This window comes from Marmota monax, unplaced genomic scaffold (genome assembly GCF_021218885.2).
Source record: "Marmota monax isolate L192 unplaced genomic scaffold, Marmota_monax_Labrador192_F-V1.1 WCK01_AAM20220418_F8-fsc00241, whole genome shotgun sequence".
Lineage (NCBI taxonomy): Eukaryota > Metazoa > Chordata > Mammalia > Rodentia > Sciuridae > Marmota > Marmota monax.
The window spans coordinates 1,581,277-1,597,955 of NW_026692134.1; the positions used below are offsets into that span (position 1 = coordinate 1,581,277).

Consider the following 16,679-nt stretch of genomic DNA (forward strand, 5'->3'; position numbering starts at 1 on the left):
AAAATGATCATGTTTACAAATACAGCATCATGTGAAATCAAACCAAGCTAACTTTAAACTATGTCTTCTGGTGATATTTAGCATTCTTCCTTCTTCCTTAAAAATATCTTAACTTTAAGTGGATTATTTAGGAAGTAAAAACCCAAGAATCTAACTGTAGTTTTAGTCACTAATAACTTACCAAAACCCAAACCTACTCTGCATTTAATACTGTTACTGGTTAACTATACATACATAAATAGATATATCCTGAAATTCAGAAGTATACATGTTTAAAATGTTATATCAAACATTTTTAAAAGTTTTACAATTTACAAATATCAGATTAATTACATTATAGTCAAATGTACATATCAGTGTTCCAAATCAATCTTAGCAAACAAATGATCAGTTACATTGAAGCATCTGTGTTTGTATTAATGTTAAATAATGATGCATCTAGTCTGTTTCCTTCCATTGAAAATAAGTTACAGTCAATGTTTATTTACAACACATTCTCATGTATTCTTCAAATTCTCTGTCATCATAATTCATCCTTTCTCAAATAAATATATTGCCACATTACTCACACAATTTATATTATATAATTTAAAGATACACCAAAGCATTCTGGTTAACTACAGTCATACAGTGTTGAAATATGGTGTGAGAGGACTCATCAGTAACTATTGATGCCTAAAGAGACATTAACAAGAAGAGGGAAAAAAATCTCTATTTTAAAAAACAATCTCAGGTGGTGAATACAGCCCAGAAGAGACACAGCAATGACTAAAGCTTTGTGTGTACAGGGGCTAGAGGAAAGAGCAAGACCATAACCTCTCCATGCAAGGTGACATTCAGAGGAGCTTCTGATCCATACACAGTTCATCAAGTCTATTAACACAGCATTTAAGACATACTTTCAAGATTGGCTTTGAATTGGGATGTGGCTACACATAGGTAGTATATAAGACACTTTTTATTTCAACAATGAAATAAATATAAAACTGCTGACATGACTATGAAAACCATTTCAGATATTTCCTTAATTACCATGTAGTGTAATAATGGAAGAAATGTTTTTATTCTTATACAATAGCATTAGCTTATGTAATATTGCTTTATTAGTACTAATTTAACTGGAAGTTAGTGCATTGCTTTTAAATTGATAATACTATTTGCTTTCTCAAACCTTTTCCTGTTTATTACATCTGGAATTAGATTTACTTGTAGCATGCACTTTACCTTATATTAACTCATTTTTTAAAACACATTAATATAGATATGATGCATTTCAACATGTCATCCATATATCTATTAAGTGCATACAGTTATTTTTGCACTCTCGATTTGATAAAACTTCAGCTGAACCCATAATATGTTAGGTGAAAGGACTGCAAATACATGCTGTTCATGTTATATCCAAGTTCTTAGGTGCTATGTGATGGAAGAGCATGCTATTTCATTTTCTCTTTCAAAGGGTCTATTCATACCTGTATTAACCAGTTTCATAAACAAACATGTTCTGCACTTGACATAACATTGCCTAGGCTATGAGTCAGTGTTGGAATCTGAAAATATGATTCATCTTTTATTGAGTGCAGAATTTTTTTTTATCAAATAAGAATATTTAAAATGGGTAACTTCTAATTTCATAGATAATACCAAAGGCAACCAATTGAATATTTCTTCCTATTTTACAAAGTTACCACTGTTTTTGATGTCACAAAATCACTAATTCTTCTTACTGCATAATATTCTGGAGACTGGTGAAAGAAAATTATAAGTCTCATATATCTACAGCATCAGGTAATAAATAACAACAGATCTCCAGAAAACAACACTGATTTCTCCTCACATTTTATTAATCCTTACCCAAAAGGTAAGCATACAAATAAATGTGAACTTATCTGCTAGTTAGATAATTTTAACTTTCCTTTTATTTCATCTTTGCTACTTAAATATTTTCTGATACCTGTACTCTGTTAACAGTATCTAACTTTAAATATTATTGAATTTTGATAATCTAACAGGCAAAATTTGATTCATCAAGCTTTTTTTTTAAAGATTAGTGAACTTGCAAAGAAATATAATTAACGTGAGTTGTATATATTAGAGTGCAGTGGGGAAAAAAGGAACAATACCCCATCAAATCAATGCATTTTCAATGAGCTCAAATATAAAAATGACTATTTTACTTTTGACACTTTCCCTTTCCTGTGATTTTTTTTGTCAAGTCTTCATGACATTTAGATGTATTTGCCAGGTATAGCCAGTAAGCATAATTTAGAATGTTGACACAGGTCAGAACCACAAATATTTGAAGAAACCCCCTTTACCATGTAAAATGCTCACCTTAATCCTGACATCTGATACCCATCTAAATATGATCCATTTTTACAATTTATGTATCATTTCATTTTTAATATTGAGAATAAGAAAGTCACTTGTTATTTAAATTACTAATAAAGATACCTTTATATTTGACAGTACTGAATCAAATTGTTCAAACAAAAGTTATGAACGTGCTTGAAGTCCATTCCCAATTAATATAATAAGAATATACATAAATACACTAAAATAAGAGGAATTCAAGGCCTCTAATGTAATTTGAAGTTTACTTTTATTTTTAGGATAATATTCTATATGTACATTTTTGACTATTTAGGAGCTTGAGTAGATATCAGATTTTCTAAATGTACAATAAGAAAATAATACATGTTTCATCACTATGCATTTGCATGTCTTATTTAAACACTACAAAATGTATTCTTACCTGCTTCCAAGTGTTGAGAGAGAGAGAGAGAGAGAGAGAGGCAAAATATAGCAACTGGGAGAAAAGCAATATTTGTACTATTTGATTCTAAGAAAGCAAAAACTGAATAGTTTATATTGTCAAGAAAAGAGTAAAAAACGCATACCTTGTTTAGTAACAGAACTGAGTTTAGCCTTGCTCAGCACCGATAATTCTGTTTCTGCTTCTGTCTCATTCCTTCTCTTCTCTTTTTATAGTATCTTCACAGCTGAATCTTCATGCATCTCAGTGTGCCTCTCTTCAGCATCACTTTTAACTCAGACTGGCAGAAAGCTGAAGCCAAAGGAACTCTCTATCTGATTGGTTTCCATTCCGTGTTTTTGATTAATAAGAGACGTCCCTCAAATAGGAAGATATTACAGCTGATGGCGCTGCAGGGCTCCAGGTTGGGGCTGGGGAAGTGAAGACCTCTTTGGGAACAGTGATTTGCAAGCGAATAAACTGGGAGGGCTCAGAGAGCAGTCTTTGTAACAAAGACCCCCATAAGAGAAAATAGCCCAGTGTTTTTAGTCCCTGTTAATCAGCTCTGCCTAATCTGTCTGCAATTGGGACAGAGGTCACAGCATGACTGTAACCTGTAAATCATCTGTAGAAATATATATCATCACGTGGAGAGTGCTGTTATTAAAAAGGAATTTTGTGTATAATCCTTGGAGAATTTACTGCTCCCTATTTGATTCCTGCCAAATTTCCAAGTTTAGTGAAAGGAAGAGAAGGAATTCGGAGTATATTCATCATTGTAATTATATTTTTTTTTTATTTATACCTCTATGAGTTTATAATATAAAATACTCTTTCAGAAAAAGTCATTTAAAAACATCTCATTAGTGGTGTCTGGACATGTTGTTTTTCAGTAAAGAGAACAGTTTAAAGTATAGTTTCAGATTTCTGGAACACTTTGTTTTTTACTTATTAATGCAGTTGGGGGATTTTCACTTTCCCTGGAAATGTCTAAAAATAATGATGACCTTGGCACATCACAAAACTTCACAGTCCACCTGTAGAGTCCCTGCTGCACACTGTACAACTCTTTACACAGGTAAGCCTGAGAGTCCAATCCTGCTTCAGAAGGGAAGTCTCTTCAGTACTTCTGGAAATGGCACAATAAGAAAGATATTGATTAGTAGATAAATCCTTCTGAAGAGAAGTTCTAGTAATAGTTGTATGAAATGCACAGAGGGAATATAGCTCACTTTATAACGGCTCGTTAAGTATCAGTAAGTAAATAACTTAAGTGCCAAAAAATATCAATATCCTATTTGATGCTTCAAAGGAAAACAGACAACAGGAAAAAAAAAATAATGAAATTTTCACTTTTTTTTTTTCAATAGTGAATCTTACCCATGAGTGAATATAATAAAGCTGCCTATTTGAAGTTTGTGCATTATGGAAATTCATTTCTGAGAAGGGAAAATAAATGCTTAGAAAAATGAAACTTTACCTTGCCCAAAATAAATTGTGACATCACTAATGCATGGTGATTAAACTTGGAGTTCCTAGTTGTGAAATGATTGTGTGTTTTAAGTATAGAAGGTGAGCAAAAAAGCATGTTTGAATCTGTTCATCTGCAAATGATGGCAGATAAGAAGGAAAAACTTCATTCACATTTCCGAATTTAGAAAATCCAAGTGGTTAAGACAGCTTAGTGAATTCTTCATGGAGGCTGAGTATTTTCTTGAGGCAAAAAACTTAATTTAAAATTCTCAGACTCCTTCAGATTTATTTCTTTGAGGTTTACTTGTTTCTTTAAATAAAACTACATATTATAGAGACCTTTGTGTTAATTCTGAGATAAAGTGATATATGTAAAGTAGGGGGAAAGTAACCAAACAAAATATTTTATCATAGCCTTAAAGTAAATATTCACAAGTAAAAGCTTTAAATCTTTGATATTGCACACATTTAATTTCCCACTGAAATTCAACTACAGGGAAACACTCTTTTGCTTGAAATCCCACAGAGCAGTCTATAACCTGATTTAAAGTTATTTTTACTAATCATAGAAAATGGTAGGGACAACTCTTACTAAATGAAAGTCTTCTGCCTTTCTCTGTTTATGAGAGTACTCTGAAAATGGATGACTTCAACCTTTGAATTATCAATTTTTTTATATTGTGCACAGTTCCATGTACATTTTCAATAATGAGTAGCACTCTATCTTCTAAGAAACTAGTTTGTGCATATGTGTATTTGTGTGTGTGTGTGTGTGTGTGTGTGCTGCTGGGGATCAAACCCCAGTCCTGGAGCATGCTCAGGAAGCATTCTTTCACTGAGCTAAACACCTAGTCTGAAACCAGTTTTGAATACTTGGAATGATGAATATTAATCATGGTAAACAGGTTTGCACAAATATTAGTCATCATCATTTTTATAGGAATAGGAATATATTTTATCTTATATGTTAAACTTAAAAATTCACTAACAGTAAATGTAAAATGCTATCTGAAATCTTTCAAGATTGGTATGAGTTAACATTTTTATTAATTATCTTGCACATTAAGGATATTACTTTACTGCAAAAAAAATTTTTATGCATTTTTTCTTTTCATTTGATGCATCTTCATACTTAAGTTTTCCATTTATTTAATTATATCCAAACTAATGTACCCCTGCCACATGGAAAATTCCATTTTTAAAAAATTTTATTACTATAACTATTATTCTTTTATATAATAATCCTTTTACAAATTATTGAGAAAGAAATATTAAAGTAAAATTGACACAGCACTAGCTCATCTTTTTATTGAAACATAAAATAAAAAGAATGAACACTTGGCCATATTTTTTTTCTACAGTCATGAAATGGGTTCATAAAGCTATGTGCATTATCTTGAGGCCCCCTTTAGACAGAAGCCCCTTGTGTGATTATGTCACTCAAAAGATCATTCTGGAGTCTAAGACCCTTGCTCATGGTGAGTCATGCTCACCCCTCCCCATATAAAACTAGAATGTTTTGCACAACAGTTTTCGCATGATATTAGTTTTGTTTGTTTGGTACAAGAGATTGAACTCAGGGCCACTCAACCACTGAGTCACATCCTCACCCCTAGTTTGTATTTTATTTAGAGACAGGGTCTCACTGAGTTGCGTAGTGCCTTTCAATAACTGAAGCTGGCATTGAGCTCATGATCCTCCTGCTTCAGCCTCCCAAGCTGCTGGGATTACAAGTGTATGCCATCACATCCAGCTTGCATGATACTATTTTGAACATATAAAATCAGACCTTAAAATCAAAGGGCTTGGAGCCCGGGGTGCAGCTCAGTAGTACAGTGCTTGCCTTGCATTTGTGAGGCACTGGGTTCAATCCTCGACACCACATAAAAATAAATAAAAAATAAAATAAAGATTTTTTTAAAAAAATCAAAGGGCTTGCTCCTGCAACCTTAAGATTAAATTTTAATTAGGAATTGAGCAGAAATTATAAATTTTCTCCTATTTCCTAAAAAAAAATAATGTTAATTCCATCACTCTTCACACCCTACATATACTTGTCCATGTAAGGCATTTAGTATCTTCAATCATCTCTCATAATCATGGTTCTTAATACTACGTGGTTTGTTGTTTCTTCAAATCTCCTTGGAATCCTCTCAGAACAATGGCACCCACAAATTGACCTTTTTCTGCTATCACAAAATCTCCTGCGTCTTTTAGATTTCTAAATGTATTTCTCTAAGCTCCCTGCTCTTACTGGAAGCTGGTCATTGTGTGTGCCATCTTCTCATTTTCTTGGGAGTTGTTTTATAATAATGGGGAAAAAATCTACCCCAAATTCCATAAAAACAACACTTTGTTACCTTAATAATTATAGCTTCCTGGCATGTTTTCCTAACTGATATGTCAAATCCACCTCCTGATACTAATATTCTTGAATATTTATAGATTTGCTTTTATTCAATACAAAATGTTCCAGACAAGAGATAAACAAACATGAGTTCTACTTTCTTTCTTAAGTAATAGATGTATCCCAAAGATGGATCTGAGACATAATGCCTCAGAACATACAATAATATTACATAAAGACTAGAGTTCATCTTTGCTATAAGTGCAGATGTAGGTATTGTTATCAACATCACAAAAGAACATCTTACAGAAATACAACTCCCTGCCACCATGCCTCATTTCTGTTAATTCAATCCAGTTTTGAAAAACAGCAAAAACAACAACAACAACAACAAAACTGACTTCTTAATCTTTGATGTAAATCTAGCTTTTAATCTAGATTGGCTTAAATTCAGATGATGATCCCACTCCTTGGTTTATACCCAAAGGAGTTAAAAGCAGCATACTACAATAATGTAGCCACGTCAATGTTTATTTTAGCACAATTCACAATAGCTAAACTATGGAACCAACCCTGGTGACCTTGAATAGATGAATGGATAAATAAATTTTAGTATATAGAATATTATTTAGCCTTAAAGAAGAATGAAATTATGCCATTTGAGGATAAATGGATGGAGCTGGAGAATATCAGGCTAAGTGAAATAAGTCAATCCCAAAAGCAAAGGCTGAATATTCTCTGTGATATATGGATGCTGATTTATAATGCGGGGGTGGGGGGTGAGTAGGGAACAAGAGAAGTACTTTGGATTATACAGAGGGGAATGGAGGGAGGAGAGGGTGTATGGAGGTGAGAAGGACAGTGGAATGAATTGGACATTATTACTCAATGTGCATATATGATTACACAACCAGTGTAATTGTACATCATGTACAACCAGAAGAATAAGCTATACTCCATTTATGTATCATGTGTCAAAATACATTCTACTGTCATGTATAACTAATTAGAAAAAATTTTTTAAAAAAGTCTAATTTGAACTTCTGTGATGAAACTTAGTCTGGTCTGGCCCTCTTGCTTACTTTATCAGCGGATTTTAAAAAAAGCATTGTCTGTTTCTTGTGAACTCTTATTCTAAAGGATGTGTCCCGGTCTATAAACATATGGCTAAGACATAATGTCATACATGCTTATTGAATTCACCTGCATTCATCACATATGATCATTCCTTCCTCTATTAAGAAAGATGACAACAAATTAGGGATTAAATAAATTATGATTAGAAGAAAGACTGTTTTAACTTTCAATGATGAAACAAAAAGGAAAGTATAAAGTATAATGCATATGTATTTTTATTGATTGTTTAATGGTTATAAAACACACAGTTTAAAGAATAACTGTATAATGGCCTTTTGTATGTCCAAAATAAGATTAGAACATTACCATTACTTTGGCTCCACCTATGTTGTAAACCTTCCCCTATACTCCAAAAGTCATAGGACAGTGATTTGGGAGCCTGGTTATGAGCTCTTCTCATTGACAATTTAAGATCTGACTTTTTGATGAATCACTTTTCTGATCTGCTTTCAAATTTGAAATGCTTAGTTATTATTCTTTCCTTTGTTGACATTTTTACATTTTTAAAAATATACTTTTTTAGTTTATCAGAAAAGAAATTAAAAAATTATATATATATATATATATATATATATATATATATATATATATATATATATATATTTGTTCAGTTTTCTGATGGTTCCATATTCTGTGCTAAGATTTTATTTCATCAGTAAACTAGAAAAACAATTGCAGAACATCAAAATTAATGGCATTATCTTCACCAATTTTGAAAAGAAAAATATCAATTGAGAGATTTTGTATTTAAAAGTGTGGTATTAATAATTAAATTTTAAAAACTTTGATTTATGATGAATAAATACCTCAAAACTTTAAAAGAGGAGCCTGCCCATGAAAATGGCAGAAATGGTGGAGAATTAAAAATAAGTGTTCCACTGAATATTTATCCCTATGTGTGATGTTGTATTCAGTTAATAGCAAATGTTAATAGTTCATTTATAATAAGTCACCTGTTCCTTTGAGATAAAAATCTGACAAAGAATTTAGCTAACCATGTTCCATTCTGTTTTTAACTTTCAAATCTTTTGAAGACAAAATTTATCTTATTAGTCCTTTTTTATTTGTTTTAGAATTTTTAAAAATTTTACATTTTTTAGTTTATATTTTAATTCTTGAAAAATTTTATATTGTATATTTTATAATGTATATATCAGACACTATATTATAGTTACAATAAATATGATAAATTAGATAGATAATAAGTAGATAAATAGATTGCTAGATCTGTCATAGTTGCACAGCCAAAAACATACTTATAGCTGAGTTAAACACTAACTATAACATCATTTGCATAAACAAACAAATAAGGAGTACTTTTATGAACAGAGTACTTTGCTAGAAACACTGGCATACCAGAGGAGAAAGCCTTTATTTTCTTAATAACTGGAAAGGGTAATTTATATCAGACTGGAGAAACTGGGTCAGTGGTTTTCAGTCTTGGTTTAATTTTAGGATGCCCTTTGCCCATCTCCTCGTCCAGAGACACTGATTCAATTTTTCTAGGGTAAAAACAAGATCTTGGCAATCTCTGTCTCCCACAGTGATTCCAACGTGCAGATAGGTCAAATAACAAGCACAGTCTAGGGACATAATCTCATAGGTTTGCAATTCCAGCCTCTGTTATGTTCAGGATTCATGGAGCATGTGGTGTCTGGAGGTTCCAATGATTCCAATCTCAGCATGCTGTGCTCAAGGTAAATGGAACTGCTCACATCTTTCTGAATGTCTGTAGTTATTTCCATTTGTACCTGTAAGCTCTGACATACACTGTTTCTTCAACCAAGAAAGCCTTATTCTGTGTGTTTTTTCATCCCTCAAGACAGTATAAATGGCACGTATTCTGTGACGGAGTTCCTTATTCTCTGGGTAACAATTTACAAGTTCTTTTTAGGTATTTATAGTGGACACACATTTTATTCTGCCTCTTTATGTTTGGTGTTGACAGGTCTATTTCCAACCATCAATCTGTGAGTTCCTTGGAGACTGTGATCTTTTCTCATTTGTACTTGTGACATTACCAGCATAAACATTGTTACTTGGCATACAACAGGACTGCTAAAAAGAGCTCCCTAAATTTTTAATTACTATATTGTTTATTATTAAAATCTCAGATCTTTTTTCTAAAAGAGAGGTTATCTAAAATCACTTTATTATTTGCAAAATATGACAAAATTTATTCATGCAGCAAAATAGTTGAACAGGTAAAGCTCCAGTAACACTACTGCAAACACATCTTAAAAGTAAATAAAATATGTCCATACCTGATTAGAAAAGTTCAGCTATTGATGTAGACAGATTAATATGTTAATACCTGCAAATATTTTCAAGTCTTAAAAATGCAGACAGAATAATTAGAGTATATTTTCTCTTTTTTTTGTTTTAAGCAATTGTTGAGTGTTTTTAACAATAAATGCTACTATGTTTTTGAAATAATTCAACCATGATATTTATGACAGTAGAATCCTTAAGTTTAACTCATAGGATCTCCACAACAAAATACATAGGCATACATTAGTTTTTTCATGATACATATTAGAAAACATGCTCAGAAATGGTCAATGCAATGCCCAAATTGGAGATTTAGCAGTGCATGACTGTGATCAAACCCAGGTCTCTTTTGCCATGACACTCTTGCTATATCTAGCATGCTGTACAAAAGAACATCAGATTACATCTTGTTGGAATAAACAACTGAATTTGCTTATGTACTTTACCCTAAAGGAATATGATAATTGATCATTTTGGTCATTCAAAATTCTGTCACATGTTTTGTGGATCTGGGCAGGTTAGTCCATGATCATAGCTTGTTTTGACAACACAAAGGAGGAATTAAGGCTCTGAACAGAGATTTGTCATGAGGAGCAAATAAAATAATGACATTGTTATAGAGAACTAGGTTTCAAATGACTGGCCTCAAAATCAAAATTTTTGTTTTTCTAATTTTTTTATTTAAAAATTTGATTGACACATATTATTTGAACATATTTTTAAGGTGAAATGTGATGTTTTGTGTCTACATTGGATCATGATCAACTCAGGATGGTACTTTTTAAAAATTTTTAAAAATATTTTATTTGTAGTTGGACACAATACTTTTACTCTGTTTATTTATTTATTTTTTTATGTGATGCTGAGGATTTAACCCAGGGCCTCGCCTCTGCTAGGCAAGTGCTCTACCGCTGAGCCACAACCTCAGCCCCAAGATAGTACTTTTAAAGCATAGAAGTGCACCAACAGGGGCAAGACCTGTCTGCATCAAAAATTCTTCTGGTCCCACTGACCTGCTTATATCAGCATGTGCTATGCTGGATATACCGACTGTTTGGGTCCTGGACCATAGCTAACATCAGCTCACTCACAAATAAAATTTCATATGTCTGACTTTTGCCCCAATTCACAATTCACGATGACACTATAAGGTAACGTTGACCAAGCTTGTTCATGGAATATGAACTCAGTTATGGATAATGTGGCAAAAGAAGGATAATGGGAAAACCATTGTATTGTATACAAAAACAAAAGTCTTCCAAAATTGTTATAGTGGAAACCAAAGGAAATTCAATTGCATTTGCTGAAACACTACAATGTTCCACATGAGAACACATACCATTTTCTTACATAGGATAAAAGCAGAGTAATTAAAAAAACAAAAAAGCATAGTAGTAATATCGTCAGTGTTATATTTATACTTTATACTGTAAGTATCCTGAACTGTGTGTTAAACAAAAGCTTCCTAGGAGCTTTACATATCACATATTTTAACAGTAATATATGACTTTGGATGTGTTAGACTTCTTATGTGATTCACGATTTTTAATGAATCTGTGTGGGTATGTGTTTAAAAATGACTTGGGTTGCTGTTATTTTTATCCTGAAGATCTTAGTGTTTTAAGTGAAATGTTTAGATCATCAATTGCTGAAAATGTTGTTTTCAAGTTTTCCTTATTATTCTTTGTATTTATGAGTCACTTATTTCTTCCTTTTTCTTTCTTGGTATCTTTTTTAAAAAAATATTTTTATTTCAGTTGTAGGTGGATACAATGCCTTTATTTCATTTATTTATCTTAATGTGATGCTGAGGATCGAACCCAGTATCTTACATGTGCTAAGCAAGTACTTTACAACTGAGCTACAACCCAACCCCTCTTGGTATCTTTTGTATTAAGTATTTATTTCGTTTTCTATAACTACCTTTATGATGTTGTTGTTGTTGTTGTTGTTTTGTCTTCCATTTTTATTTTTCTACTTGTCTTTTAAATTGAAAACACAGCCTTAGCATGTCAGACACAACACCACATATTTAAATTCCTAGCAATAAACTGTTAGTATTTTTATACCTAAAACAATGCAAAACTTATTGCAATGGATTAGCTTCATTTCTTCTACTAGCTTTTTGCACATATTTGTTACATATTTTAATATTGCATAAGTTAAAGTACATAAGATTTTTTTTATTTAATGTTGTTTTAAATATTTAAATAATAATACTATTTTATATTTAGTCATATTTTTACAACTTTCAATAGTGTTTTCATTTTATATTTTTCTGCTTTTGTGGGGGATGTGGCATTTTTTAAATATTTGAAAACAAAGGTTTTATTTGTATAAATCTATTTTTTCTTTGCCTTCACTTTTGAAGGATAATTTTGCTGGATATAGAATTTTTTTGAGAGGATCCAACATGGCGGCAAGTGGGGAGGCAGCGCTTTCAGTACCTCCTCAACACCAGGGTCAGAGAGACGCATGGATACGCTTAGATTCGACCTGCTGAGAAACTCCTAGCAAAATTCCACTAAAGAGAGACTGGCCGGGAATTGGAAGGATTTTTGGAGGTGACAGTTTGCCCTAGACGAGTGAATCTCCGCCACGCAGCTCAGAGGTCCAGACCCGCCAGCCGCTGCCAGCACGACTCGGCGACTGTCGGCTGCCTGCACGCGGCCCCCACGTCAGGGCGGATAGCCTCCGAGGCGCAGCGCAGCAGGAGCGGTGCAGGGACTCTAGGAAGAGGTCTATCGCCAAGCCTTCATGAAATAGCGAACCGGGAGCTGAAACTAACCAGAGACAGACCAGTCCCACCCCTCCCTTCGGACTCTCCGGCAAGGAGCCTGGGGCCCCCCATAGCAGAGAGGTGACATCACCAGAGTTCCGCCAACAGAATTCCTTCCCAGTGGAATCCACGTTAGCAGCACATAGAGGGCAGAAGCTCGGCTCGGAGGGCACAGCTCCGCCTATTGGAAGAGAAGAAAATGGGATTCAGCCATAGAACAGGGGATGCCAGCATGGCAGAGATCTGATGTCATCGGAGAGCGGCCGAGGACAGAACTTCATCGGTGCCAGTGGCAACGGAAACAGTTGGTCCCCTGGTAGGGAGGGTGAGTCACAGATACCCGAGTCTCTCTCGCTTTGTCTTCGAGCCAGAGGGGAGGAGCGGGGCCGCCGCCCGCGCCCGCAAGGTAGGCAGACCTGCGACCAACCTACAGATCAGGCCCAGCGGTCTGCGGGCGTGGTAGGAGGGACAGGGCAGAGCCGCCGCCCACGCCGGCAAGGTAAGCAGACCTGCGACAGACCGGCGGATCAGGCCCAGCGGCCCGCCTGCGTGGTGGTCAAGTGACCCCAATTGGAGTGGGGGCGGAGCGGAACTGCCACCCATGCCCGCAAGGTGGGCAGACAAGCGACCAACCTGCAGATCAGGCCCAGCGGTCCCCGGGCGTGGTGGGAGGGGCTGGGCAGAGCCTTCGCCCTCACCTGCAAGGTAGGCAGACCTGCGACAGAACGGCAGATCAGGCCCAGGGGTCCGCGGGCGTGGTAGACACCTCACACCAATTGGAGGAGGGGCAGAGCAGAGCCCCCGCCCGCACCTGCAAGGGAGACTTTTCAACTATACAAGAGCAATATAAATATATGGGGGGGGGGAAATTTTCAAAAACACAACAGTTTCACCAAGAAGAAAGAAACGCAAGCAGTATGAAAAGACAAGGAAAGAAAGGACTACAAGCAATGCAGGTCAACTCAACTTTAGAAGAGGTAACAGCTGCAGCAGATGGAATGTCAGATAAAGAATTCAGGATATATATGCTTCAGATGATCTGGAGTATCAAGGAAGACATTAGACAGCAAAATCAGACAATGAAAGATCACTTCGACAATGAATTACACAAACAAATCCAGGAAGCAAAGGATCAACTATACAGGGAGATAGAGGTTATAAAAACAAACAAACAGAAATCCTAGAAATGCAGGAAACAATAAACCAACTTAAAAACTCAATTGAGAATACTACCAGCAGAGTAGAACACTCAGAAGATACAACATCAGACAATGAAGACAAAGTATTTCAACTTGAAAAGAACATAGAAAGCTCAGCAAGACTGTTAAGAAACCATGAGCAGAACATCCAAGAAATATGGGATAACATTAAGAGACCAAACTTAAGAGTCATTGGGATACAGGAAGGTATAGAACTCCATACCAAAGGAATGAGCAATTTATTCAATGAAATAATACGAGAAAACTTCCCAGACTTGAAGAATGAGACAGAATCCCAAATTCTAGAAGCCTACAGGACGCCGAATGTGCAAAATTATAAGAGATCCACACCTAGACACATTATAATGAAGATGCCCAACATACAGAATAAGGAGAGAATTTTAAAAGCTACAAGAGAAAGGAAGCAGATTACATTTAGGGGTAAGCCAATCAGGATAACAGCTGATCTTTCAACACAGATTCTGAAAGCTAGAAGATCCTGGAATAACATATTTCAAACACTGAAAGAAAATGGGTTCCAACCAAGAATTGTGTATCCAGCGAAATTAAGCTTCAGGATGGAAGATGAAATTAAAACCTTCCACGATAAACAAAAGTTAAAAGAATATGCAGCTAGAAAACCATCTCTTCAAAACATCCTAGCCAAAGTATTACAGGAAGAGGAAATGGAAAATAACAATGAAACCAACAGTGGGAGGTAGGACATTAAAGGGGGGGGGGAATAATCAAAGAGGAAAACAAACCATGTTTAGTAACATAAATAAACAAATATGGCTGGAACAACAACCCATATCTCAATAATAACCCTAAATGTTAATGGCTTAAACTCACCAATTAAGAGACACAGGCTAGTAGAATGGATCACAAAACAAGACCCAACAATATGCTGCCTACAGGAGACGCATTTGATAGGAAAAGACATACATAGGCTGAAGGTGAAAGGTTGGGAAAAATCATATCACTCATATGGACTTCGGAAACAAGCAGGAGTGTCCATACTCATATCAAATAAAATAGATTTCAAGCCAAAGTTAATCAAAAGGGATAAAGAGGGACACTACATACTGCTTAAGGGAACCATACACCAACAAGACATAACAATCATAAATATATATGCCCCAAACAATGGTGTAGCTATGTTCATCAAACAAATTCTTCTCAAGTTCAGGAGTCTAATGGACCACCATACAATAATCATGGGAGACTTCAACACACCTCTCTCGCCACTGGACAGATCTTCCAAACAAAAGTTGAATAAGGAAACTATAGAACTCAATAACACAATTAATAACCTAGACTTAATTGACATATATAGAATATACCACCCAACATCAAGCAGTTACACTTTTTTCTCAGCAGCACATGGATCCTTCTCAAAAATAGATCATATATTATGTCACAGGGCAACTCTTAGACAATATAAAGGAGTAGAGATAATATCATGCATCCTATCGGATCATAATGGAATGAAACTGAAAATCAATGATAAAAGAAGGAAGGAAAAAGCATACATCACTTGGAGAATGAACAATAGGTTACTGAATGATCAATGGGTTATAGAAGACATCAAGGAGGAAATTAAAAAATTCTTAGAGATTAATGAAAACACAGACACAACATATCAGAATCTATGGGACACATTGAAAGCAGTTCTAAGAGGAAAATTCATTGCTTGGAGTTCATTCCTTAAAAAAAGAAAAAACCAACAAATAAATGATCTCATACTTCATCTCAAAATCCTAGAAAAAGAGGAGCAAAACAACAGCAAAAGAAGTAGAAGGCAAGAAATAATTAAAATCAGAGCTGAAATTAATGAAATCGAAACAATTGAAAAAATTGACAAAACTAAAAGTTGGTTCTTTGAAAAGATAAACAAAATCGACAGACCCTTAGCCATGCTAGCGAAGAAAAGAAGAGAGAGAACTCAAATTACTAGCATACGGGATGAAAAAGGCAATATCACAACAGACACTTCAGAAATACAGAAGATAATCAAAAATTATTTTGAATCCTTATACTCCAATAAATTAGAAGATAGTGAAGGCATAGATAAATTTTTTAAGTCATATGATCTGCCCAGATTGAGTCAGGAGGATATAGACAACCTAAACAGACCAATATCAATCGAGGAAATAGAAGACACCATCAAAAGACTACCAACTAAGAAAAGCCCAGGACCCGATGGGTATACAGCAGAATTTTACAAAACATTTAAAGAGGAACTAACACCAATACTTTTCAAGCTACTTCAGGAAATAGAAAAGAGGGAGAACTTCCAAATTCATTCTACGAGGCCAACATCACCCTGATACCTAAACCAGACAAAGACACTTCAAAGAAAGAAAACTTCAGACCAATATCTCTAATGAACCTAGATGCAAAAATCCTCAATAAAATTCTGGCGAATCGGATACAAAAACATATCAAAAAAATTGTGCACCATGATCAAGTAGGATTCATCCCTGGGATGCAAGGCTGGTTCAATATAAGGAAATCAATAAATGTTATTCACCACATCAATAGACTTAAAAATAAGAACCATATGATCATCTCGATAGATGCGGAAAAAGCATTCGACAAAGTACAGCATCCCTTTATGTTCAAAACTCTAGAAAAACTAGGGATAACAGGAACATACCTCAATATTGTAAAAGCAATCTATGCTAAGCCTCAGGCTAGCATCATTCTGAATGGAGA

At 34.6% G+C, this 16,679-nt stretch overlaps 1 protein-coding gene across 1 annotated transcript in view; it reads right to left on the reverse strand.

Annotated features, from left to right (window-relative positions):
• The window catches only part of Cdh9 (cadherin 9), a 145,695-nt gene extending 142,410 nt beyond the window's left edge, over positions 1-3,285 (reverse strand). Inside the window, exon 1 of the mRNA XM_046467473.2 lies at positions 2,901-3,285. The gene's annotated coding sequence lies outside the window, so the exon portion shown is untranslated. The remainder of the gene's footprint in view (positions 1-2,900) is intronic.
• Positions 3,286-16,679: the final 13,394 nt, after the last annotated feature.